The sequence below is a fragment of the Quercus suber genome, unplaced genomic scaffold (assembly GCF_002906115.3).
Source record: "Quercus suber isolate HL8 unplaced genomic scaffold, Cork oak 2.0 scaffold_374, whole genome shotgun sequence".
Lineage (NCBI taxonomy): Eukaryota > Viridiplantae > Streptophyta > Magnoliopsida > Fagales > Fagaceae > Quercus > Quercus suber.
This window is the reverse complement of record NW_027069826.1, coordinates 603,846-616,106: the sequence shown is the minus strand read 5'-3', so window position 1 is coordinate 616,106 and position 12,261 is coordinate 603,846.

Sequence of the window (12,261 nt, the reverse complement as noted above, 5' to 3'; positions counted from 1 at the left end):
TGCATTCATTAGTCCATTGGAAAGCTTTCTTCAGGACTTTAAAGAATGGTAGGCACTTATCTATTGCCCTAGAGACGAATCTATTCAAGGCTGTGACTTTCCCTGTTAAGCTCTATACCTCCTTTATAGTTTTTGGGGATTTTATTTCAATTCTTGCCCTTACTTTTTCTGGATTTGCCTCTATGCCCCATTAAGATACCATGAAACCCAAGAATTTCCCTAAAGAAACACTAAAACACATTTTGTTGAGTTCAATTTCATTTGTACTTATGTAATGTGTTGAAGGTCTCTTTCAGATTTTCCAAGCGATCTTCTTCGTCCTTACTCTTTACCAACATACCACCTACATAAACCTCCACATTTCTTCCTATCTACTAAGAGAACATGCGGCCTACCAATCTTTGGTATATGGCTCCTAAATTCTTGAGTCCAAAAGGCATAACTCTATAGTAGTAAAAACCTTGGCTAGTGATGAACGCAGTCTTCTCTTGATCTTCTTCGTTCATTAAGATCTGGTTATAACTATAAAAAGCATCCATAAATCTCAGGAGCTTGTGCATAGCAATAGAGTTTACTAGTTGATCGATTCTAGGTAGAAGGAAGCTGTCTTTTGGGCATGCTTTGTTTAGGTCTATGAAGTCGATGCACATTCTTTACTTGCCATTAGTCTTCTTAACCATTACAACATTTGCCAGCCAATCAAGATAGAAAACTTCTCTTATAAAGCCTACTGCCAGAAGCTTGTCCACCTCCTCTGTTATCACCTTATTACATTCTGGTGCAAAAATTCTTCATCTCTACTACACTAGTTTGCATTTTGGATTGACATTGAGATGATGTTGGATGATCTCTCTGTCTATTCCTGGCATGTCCTTATGACTCCACGAAAAAACATCTTGGCTCTCTCTTAGAAAGGTGGTTATCTTTGTCTTTCCCTAGGCTGAGAGTGCTGATCCTATCTTCAGAACTTTAGATGGATCCCCAGGGATGATCTTAACATCTTGTGATGTTTCCAATGATTTTATAATAGGCTCTAGCTCGTCTATCATCCATGTATGATTTTCTCCTAAAACTAGAACGGCTTGGTAGCATTCCTTAGTGAGGACTTGATCTCCTCAATTCTCTCTTATACGATGGGCTATTGAAAACTTCATCTTCAAATAATATGTTGAGGTTGTTGCCTTCTACTTGTTGAGCGTTGGTCATCCCATGATGATGTTGTATGTTGATGGGCAATCCACCACAAGAAAATCAATTTCCTTGGAGATTTGGGCCGGATAGGTACCTGTGGTCATGGTTAGATTGATGATGCCTTTAGGGATGATTCTATCCCTAGTAAAACTTACCAAAGGAGAAGTGAAAAGCCGAAGCCTTTCTTTGTACAACTTCATATATTGTTATGCAGGTAAGTAAATGATATCTGCTAAACTCCCATTATCAATCAGTACTTAGTGAATGTTGAATTCCTCTATTTTGAGCATTATCACTAGTGGATCGTCATGTGCCTGTCTAACATCGCGAGCATCCCTCTCAGAAAAGATGATGTCAGGTTCGCTGCTTCTTGGCATTTTTTGTAACGAGTATCACGAATGAACACTATTCACTTCTCTCTTGTATGCCTTCTTTAGGGATTTCGAGGATCCACCTATTACCAATCCGCCTGTGATCATCCTTATTTCACCCATAGGAGCTCTCTTGCCATCCGTCTCCTATTCCTGATTTTTCTAATCTCTCTTGCCATCAGTCACCTGTATGAATCCGAATTTCATACAAACTTTTGCAGCTTTCCTTGACGAATCAAGGTCTCTATTTAAGCCTTCAAGTGTCCGTATTCGTCCATGCGACGTCCATGGTCTTAGTGGAATCTATAGTACTTGTTTTTGTCTCTAACTTCTACTGGGGCATAAATTGGCCGAGGCCATTGCAAAGACAGCTCATCTTTGATCTACAATAACACTTGTTCAATGGACACCAAGGGAGTAAAGTTAGTGAACTTTGATGTCACGCCCCAAACCCCAAAAGGGTCCAAAGCATGAGAAAAACATCCCAAGGGTACCTGTAAATTTTTCCTTTTTGGCAAATCAAACTATAGGAGATCTTTATTTTCCTTTCTTTTCCACAAGATAAGAATATATAACCACACTAAAATCTCCACATCACAAGTTAGAGCTCCATAACACATTTACAAACAATAACTAAAAATTTTGTGTCTCCACATGATGCATAAATATATTACAAAACTCCAAATGATTTCAACGGAAAGTCCCAAAGTTCTCTAAAATATGCAATCCCAACAAAATTCTTGGGCTAACAAGCCTCAAGAGCCCAACTTCTAATAAAATTAACTACTGCAAGCTCCCTTAAAACAACTAGATCGAATCATCAACCATTAGTAATGTAAGTCTCCCAATTCAGCATAAAACTCTAATCACTACCGATAAGGCAAGCTCCATTCCCATGATATAGCTAATTAATCTATAAGACTGTGAAAGATTGGGATGAGCTAAAGTCCAGTAAGTAGCATAATTAATGAGGGTAGCGGAAATGCAAGTTTCATCTTCAATAATAATAATATGACAAGAATGATTTAATAATGAAACACAAAGTTTCTCAAAGTAAATACCTTGAAACTATATACTATAATCTGTGAGCACCAACAATATAATTTCCAACGCCATAATATCTAACATAAGGTAAATTATCACAAATATACCACACCACCACATAAACCGGTTAGGGGATCCACCCATTCACAACTGATATGATATTGTCCTCTCTGATATGTAGCCTTTTGGCCCCATGGACAGCAGCCTCACCCATACCCTCAAGGTTTTCCTCTCCCCCCATAGACAGCAGAGAGAGCGCATCAAATAGGACCTCTCTTGCACGTGGTCTCTTGGCCCCATGGGCAATAGCCTCACCAACACACAATCAAGGAACCTCTTTCCCCATGGGCAGCAGGGAAACGCATCATCCAAAGTGAAAGGGCACCGACTTGGATTTGATTCTATTGTCACAAAGACTACGAAAACCAAATCGGGTGATCATCGGAAAAATCACACATGGCATGGTGTTAAAACCACTTAAACTCACAGGTTACATTACTTTGAAACACATGGTTCATATCCAGGTAGTTTCAGAAAACCTTAAATAATCTAACTTCTACAAAGTTTGTAAGGTTTTCAACTTCATTCCTGTCAAGAGATTTTCTATCAATTTTCCACATAATAAGATAAGATAAGCATCTTTAAATTTTCTACTATACCATAAAATCTATGATTTCCTATCAAAGATTAATTAAAAGATGCTCATTTTTCCATATCAACAATTCATGCATTTCCCCAAATGTAATACCAAATATGATACATTTTCATATATAATCATATATATTAAGGTTACGACACAATAGTTTTTAGGAAAATATAGTTTCCATAGGTAGTTTCCAAAAATGTGTCTAACCCAAAAACAACATTTATGCAACATTGTTATTTTTCACAAATCCCATTAAAAAACTACTTACCTCGCAACTGCAAAAGCCTAATTCTCCAAGCTCCAAAGGAGATTAGCTAGAACCTCAACAATATCAAGCAAACCTAACACAATAAGCATAAAGCTTAAAATTGTATCTAACTACAATTTAGGAATTGCCAAATAAACACTTAATTAGGCAAGCCTAGTATTTAACCTCATCAATAATAATATATTCCATTTCCAAAGTTTCTCAACAAATTGATTCACAAGGCATAAACTCCAATTTATAAAGCTAACCCATTTAATATCATCTCCAACATCATGACTAGCTTCCATAAAATTTACACTACATCATTAAGAGACCCATGAAAGCAAAATCAAAATATCCTCCAAGACAAGAAATTTAGAACTTCAACTAACTCTAAATAAACCCAATGACAATGGAAAAATTAGATTTACCAACCATCACATATTATAACTCAAAACCCCCAAATTTTCCACCATACATAAACCTTAGGTAGTCATCATTAGCACAAACCATATACCCACTCATCAAATAATTCCACCAATACAAAACCCATATATACAAACACATAAATATCACTTCCAATCCTCATAAACCACATGGGTATCATTATTAAAGCTTAGATAAAAATAACCTCAAGCAAAAATGTAAAACCCACTAAAAAGATTAGAAATTTTTACCTCAAAAAAAGGATGTGAAGATGCTTATGGGTTCCCATGAATTTTTCTATGATCTTGCCAGAAAATGATGGTGGAAATGGTAGTGGTGGTGGTGTGGAAGTACTGGTAAGAGAGGGTATAAGAGTAGAGAGAAGTATATGAGAGAAAATGAAAAAAAGAAAAGAAAAGAAGTGAAGTGAATGAGCTAGCCAAAGACTAGAGAGATAAGTGAATGAGTGGTGGGGAAGGGGGTTAGGTGGGGCACGTGTGGTCCACTAAAAATCTGACGCTTTTTTTTTTCTTTTTTTTGTTTCTAACTGACTGGGATGTCACATTTGACCTTTGATCTGAGAGACTTCTTTTCTTGTCCATGGTATGCCCAGTGCTTCATGCCTTTTTCTTCTTGTTAGGGTGACGGCTTGTTCCTTCGTTGCTCTTCTTTTTGCTCGTCATTTCTTTTGTGGTCACTGAATCTTCAGCGTTCATGTATTTCTGGGCTTTGTAGAGCAGTTTTGCTATCACCTTTGGTGGACTTTTGGTAATTGAGAAGAAAAAATCTCTAGGCAACAATCCTGCCTGGAAGGTCGTCAGGATGACTTAATCCTCCACTTCATTCACCTGTAACAACTCTTTATTGAAGCGAGTTACGTACTACCTCAGTGACTCACCCTCTACCAAACGGATGTTAAGAAGGTGTCCGGTTAGCTTCTTATGTCTTTGTCCTCCAATGAAATGACGAATGAAACTTTTACTAAACTATTCAAAATCTTCAATGGTACCCAAGGGTATCTTACTAAACCAAACTCTGGCGATGCCCTTTAGTGTGGTTGGAAAAGCTCTACACATTACTTCGTCCGAAGTCATCTGTAAGTGCATCAAGGTTTTGAACAATTCGATGTGGTCCAAAGGATCTTTCAAACTGTCATATGACTCAAGTTGAGGAAGATGGAAGGGGACGATTCAACGCTGTTAAGTTATGGTTTTTCACAAAACATTTATGTTGGCTTTATTCCATGACACCTATCGTGAGGCTTCCACTGACCCTTTATGGCAAATTGCAATGAAAGAGGAACTTGATGCATTATCTAAAAACCATACTTAGGATTTGGTGACTCTCCCCTCTAGAAAATCTGTGGTTGGCTATAAGTGGATCTACAAGATTAAAACTCGCTCTAATAGGTCCATTGAAAGCTACAAAGTTTGTCTTGTTGCAAAAGGTTTTATAGAAAGAGTATGGGATTGATTATGGAGAGAACTTTGCTCCGGTTGCTCATATTTTATCTATTCATGCCCTTTTAGCTGTTGCTGCTGCTAGTAAATGGGACCTTTTTCAGATAGATGTCAAAAATGCATTCCTTAATGGGGATTTAAGTGAAGTTTGTATGCAACCTTCTCATGGTCTCTCTGTTTAATCAAACAAGGTTTGTCACCTTTGACGTGCACTTTATGGCCTTAAACAAGCTCCACGAGCTTGGTTTGCCAAATTCAGCTCTACCATCTCTCGCTTGGGCTACATGGCCAGTCATTATGATTCTATCTTATTTCTTCGTCGCACTGACAAAGGCATTATTTTACTTCTCCTGTATATGGATGATATGATCATAATTGGTGATGACTTTAGTGGCATTCAAGAACTCAAGGATTTTCTTAGTTAGCAGTTTGAGATGAAAAATCTTGGACACCTCAGCTACTTCTTGGGTCTTGAAATCACTCATTCTATAGATGGACTTTATATTACTCAAACCAAGTATGCCTCTAAACTCTTGTTTCGAGCTAGACTTACTGATAGCAAGACTGTTGACACTCTAGTCAAGGTTTGTCACCTTCGACGTGCACTTTATGGCCTTAAACAAGTTCCACGAGCTTGGTTTGCCAAATTCAGCTATACCATCTCTCGCTTGGGCTACATGGCCAGTCATTATGATTCTATCTTATTTCTTCATCACACTGACAAAGGCACTATTTTACTTCTCTTGTATATGGATGATATGATCATAACTGGTGATAACCTTAGTGGCATTCAAGAACTTTAAGGATTTTCTTAGTCAGCAGTTTGAGATGAAAGATCTCAGACATCTCAACTATTTCTTGGGTCTTGAAATCACTCATTCTATAAATGGACTTTATATTACTCAAGCCAAGTATGCCTCTGAACTCTTGTCTTGAGCTAGACTTACTGATAGTAAGACTATTGACACTCTAGTTGAGCTTAATACGCATCTGACTCCCTCAGGAGGGAAACCATTTTCTAATCCCTCTTTTTATAGACCTTTGGTGAGCAGCCTAGTTTATCTCATTGTCACTCGTCCAGACATGATCAACTCACTATGCTGCTATTATGCACATTCTTCAATACCTAAAAGGCACTCTCTTCTATGGTTTTTTTTACTCTGCTCAATCTCTTCTTGTTCTCTGTGCATTCTTTGATGCTGATTAGGCAGGAGATCCCACTTATCGTAGGTCTACCACTGGTTATTGCTTTCTTCTTGGTTCTCCTCTGATTTCTTGGTGAAGCAAGAAATAAACTCATGTGGTCCATTCCAGTACTGAAGCAGAATATCATGCTCTTACTGATACTACATCTGGGCTCCTTTGGCTACGATGGCTTCTCAAAGACTTAGGTGTGTCCACATCCTTAGCTACTCCTCTTTATTGTGAGAACCAGAGTACCATTCATATTGCTCACAATGATGTCTTCCATGAACGGACTAAACACATTAAGATCAATTGTCATTTTATCTGTTATCATCTTGTCCATGGTGCTTTCAAGCTCTTCTCAATCTCCTCCAAAGATCAACTTGCAAATATCTTCACCACTAAGGGACGTCTTTTGGTTGACAACCTCACGTTGGTCTCACACCCACCTTGAGTTTGAGGGGGGTTGTTAACGTGTATAGTGTTGTGGACTTTAGGCCCACCTAGATTACTTGTATAGCACACATGTTTGTACTACACTCTTACTTGTACTGCACACATATACCTCCTATATAAAGACTCATGTACATTCTTTAACTATGAAATACAATACACTCATTTAGTATTTCTAACAGCATCAATTTGTGCAAATAGCTATAAACTTTTGCCCAACCAATCCCAAAACTACCCATATTAGCTTATGTAAAATTATGCAAAACTCACCCAAAACTACAATAACCATGAAAAATTAAGGACAAAGTTTAGTTACAAAACTGATTGTAACCTAAGGTTATAACCTTACTCAATAAAATAAATATTACTACATATTTTGAAAATCTAACCATTGAATTGCATGTTCTTTACGTTCTTAATACACATATTAAATTTTGTGTCAATCAAATATTATTTACTATGTGATCTATAAGTTTATATTTTATGCATAATTTTAAACTATAAAAACTTGCAATTTAAATAATTTATTGATAACATAGCTATTGATCCTTAATTTTCTAGAAATTTTGCAAGCACGGAGAATATAAGAAGAAATTGTGATCCAATGGTGGATTTGTCAAAATTCACCTTCAATAAAAAAAATATTGAGTAAGATTGTAGTCTTAGGCTACAACCAATTTTGTAGCTAAACTTTGTCCAAAAAGTAATTTTGTACTAGCTCTATTCATGAGAATTTTTTTTTTTTTAATTTTTTTTTTATGTATCTTGAGAGCGAAGGAAAATGGTGAACGGTGGTTGTGGTATATGAAGAGAGAAAAATAATTTTTTTTTAAAAAAAAATTGATATTTTAATGAAATTGAGTTTAGAATAGATAATATGATATGAGTGTTTTTCAAAAGTTGTTAGGTATTATAGAAAAAGCACATTCTTTTCTTTTTTTGATTGAAAGAAAAAGCAAGTTCTTATACTAAAACTAGACTCATCGCACACACTTTGTGCCTACAATAATACTCTTTTCTATTTATTTGGTTTTTGGTTTAATGTTATAATATTTAAAAGTGATATATAAATAACTGTTTGTATTTTTTTTTTTTTTTAAGAAAGAGGTAAGATAATTTGGAATAATATTTTTATAAAAATAATAATAATGTCCTAAGTTTTAGTCTGAATGGAAAAGATAGAGGAAAAAGCCTAAAATTTAGGAACAATAAATTACTTTTTTAACTCATTTTTGTTTTTTAATTTAAAATTATTTAACTAAAAGATAGAGTTATTTTAGAGAGTTTAAGAATTTATGTGAGAGTATTTTAGTATGCAAAATGTTGAAACCCAAACAGGAAATCCTGCCATTAATCATATTAATCCGATATTTTAAACTTCCATTTTAACTAAGTTTGGTAGTTTTACCATCCAATTTTGAGATACTTGGAATTTGGACATTGTTATATTTTTAGTATGAACACAACCTTTGAATTAATTAATTTTAAACATAATTTTTTGCATTAATTATGGGTTTCAAATATTAATTTTTGCATTATTAGCATATACAAATGCTAGCTCGTCTAAAAATAATCTTACCCTACCATCGCACACCCTTAGTGCAATGCTCACTCCACAAGAATAAGTGCTTGTGGGGTGTGGGGGGTAAGGGTCGGGGTTCAAGTCTCTAGGAGGAAGTTTCACACATATATACATTTAGATTAGGTTAGAGTAGAATTCTATTTTGTATTAAAAAAAATGAATATATGTGTAAAACTCCCTCCTAGAGACTTGAACCACAGCTCTTGCCCCCATACCTCATGAGCACTTATACTTGTGGAGTAAGTGTTGCACTAAGGGTATGCGATGATAGGGTAAGATTATTTTGGACAAGCTAGCATTTGTATATGCTAATAATGCAAAAATTAATATTTGAAATCCATAATTAATGCAAAAAATTATATTTAAAATCCATAATTAATTCAAAGGTTGTGTTCATACTAAAAAGATAACAATGTCCAAATTTAGAGTATCTCAAGATTGGGAGGTAAGACTACCAAACTTAGTTACAATGGAAGTTTAAAATATCGGATTAATATGATTATGTTTTTTTTTCTCCACATAACTCACTGTCATTACTCATTGTCTTCTTTAACAACTTGAGAGATTTCTTCAACTAAAAAATTCACAGACCCAACACTATGATTTTAAATTATGACCCTCAACCAATGGATATAGAACATATTTATAAATTTTTTTTATAGAAAAGGTAGGGAAAATTCACATTAAGATAATTATAAGATTGTTGAAGTTCACTAATTATATTTGTTGTCACATTAATTTATAAATATTTTTTTAATAAAATATGTACTTCATTTATATTGATAGTCGTGTTTAAAAAAAAAAAAAAAAAACTAAATTTTTACGAAAACATCAATTAATGCATTGTCTTTTAAATAAAAAGTTACAAATTTTGAAAACTACCATCTTTAAATTATACTCTAGTTAAAGAACGGGTTTATTTTATAATTAAAATAAAGCGTAAGTAAGAAAGTTTATTTATCAAGAGGTTTGATTTGAGACTCCAAAGAATACAACAAAGCAACTCATACCCTAATTTGTTGAAACCCAACCCCCCTACCCTAAAATAATACTTTTTACTATATATACAAATAGTAGTACTGTGGGAATTGGGAAATCCTTGTATGGCCACCATGAGAGATTTGATTTGAGACTCTAGATAAATGGATAAGGGGTTGTTTAATCAATTTGGGTAAGACAACTTGATTACGGGTTGTTCAATCAATTTGGGTAAGACAACTAATAATATAGTGGAATTATCTGCAGGTCGGTACGGATAAAATTTGGTATGGAATACCAAAATGTATAGAGTTAAATTTTTCTTTTTTTTTTTCATATCTTTACTAACAAAATGTGGAACGATGACCCAAGCATTGTCTTCTCCTATGTTGGACAGTAGGGGCTTTTGGGGCAGACAATGGATGGTGCCTACATATCACATTTTGGTATGGACTTTAGGGGCTTTTTTTGGGCAGACAATGAATTACTAGTTTTTGCTTCTCTTTGTTTCTCAAAAAAAAGGTTTTGCTTCTCTTTTTTTCTTTAATACATTTATTTATTATTGAATAGTTGGGAGAATATCCCAATATTCATTTATGATTTATGTATGTTAAAGATGTAATGGGTTTGGGCTATCTTCGAGTGTGTCCAATGAATTACTAGCTTTTACTTCTCTATTTTTTATTTTTTATAATTCGATAGTTGGGAGATAAGAGATTTAAACCTTGTACATCTCTGTTGAGCTTGTGCAAAGAAGTGTTAAACAGCTAAGTTATAAGGCATTCGATAAACTACATTTTTATTAATAATCAAATTTTCCTTTTATAAAAAGGAACTTTTTTTTTGTCTATAGATTTGCAGTACACACTTTATGATGTAGGAAAAATTTAATAAATGGCCTAAGCGCATTAGTTTAGAATATATATATATATATATTAGAAACTTTTTATGGAAAAACAAAAATAAAACAATTAATTTTGTTTTACTACTTTTTATATTTCCTATAAAAGTAATGTTAAAACTTTCCTAAAATAATTTATTAACAATTGTCCTAAAACCATCTGTTAACACACCCCTTAATGAAATTTACTTAAAAAAATAACTGTCATATGGAAATTGAGAGAAAATGAAAATTAGGACTCAAGAACAATTCTATGAGAGAGTAGAGAAAAGTTTATGCATCCAATGGTCAACGAGGCCAAGGAAGTACGTGCAAATGGGCCAAATATCACTTGTACAAAGGTGGGCTACAGTGAAGAAAACATGTCAACCCAAATGGTAGGTTGGCTCAGATGGGCTCTAGGGGTAATACGCAAACAACGGCCCAACTAGTATGAAAGTATACGCTAATGATTATGTTTTCAACATATTGTTGCGGACTCACATACCTAAAAGAACTTTTTGCCCTTCATTTTCGTAGTACCTTTTAAGTTTTAACAAATAAGCAATCAACAAAATATATCCAAATGCAAATCCAAAACAAAAATACATCCAAATGTAAGATTATGACTTTCAAACTTGACACTTATTTGGGGATGAAGAGGGTAAAGAAACCTTGTTTGGATGTTTTTAAATGGTAGAGGAAAAATAATTTAAAGAGATTTGGAAGGTGTCTCTCTCTCAAAACTCATCACTTTCAAATCCACCGAAATGGAAGAATTGAAAGGGGCAAAAAAGAGATTATGACCCTTTAATAAAGTTAAAATTAAATCATCAACTTTATTCTTATTAATTGATATCTATTTCTTTAAACAAAGTAAAGAAATATCATAATTATTAATAATTTATATACTCCTACTTAATTTTTAGGTTTTGGGTTGGGTTATGTGAAATACATGTACTAAGAAACTCTTTATAAATACAAGGGTAAATTGCAAATTGTACCCTTAAAGTTTGGGGGTAATTGTATTTTACACCCTGAAATTTTAGAATTTGGATTTTACCCTCTAAAATTTAGGTTGTTTGGATTTTATACCCTAATGTTTCAGAATTTGGATTTTAACTCCTATATTTCAAGGGTATTTAGATTTAGTCCTTAAAGTTTGGAGGTGTTTGGATTTTACACTCTAAAGTTCCATATTTTTGGGGTGTAAAATCCAAACACTCACAAATGTTATGGTGTTAACATTAGGAGATAAAATCCAAATTTTAAAATTTCAGGGTGTAAAATCCAATCACCCCCAAATTTTAGGGATGTAATTTGCAATTTACTCTAAATACAAAATTAAAAAGTATAAATTAGTATAATAAATGAGCTGCTCTTTGGAAAATTGTGGCAGTCTTATCATTAATGAGTGTAAAAAAATACAAAATTTAAAACATAAGTTTGTACAACATTTATCATTTTTTATGTATTTACAATGTAAGTTTACATTGCAAGTACAATACAATGTAAACATAGAATTTTCCATAAAATTTATTTTGTAGAGATATACCTAAACAAATTATTGGGTTTTAAGATAATAATTGTGTATTCCATTAAAAACCACAAACACAAAAGTATGAAGAATTCTCTTATATGTATTGTCATTTTTGGTAATTTGCATCTCAAAATGCAATTTTAATAATTGCTTACCAAATACTCAACTTTTTTGAAAAGCACTTCTTAACAGTTTTTTAGCAAACACTTTATGTTTTGAAAAAACCCAAATTAAAAAGCACTTTTTAATACCGCCAAT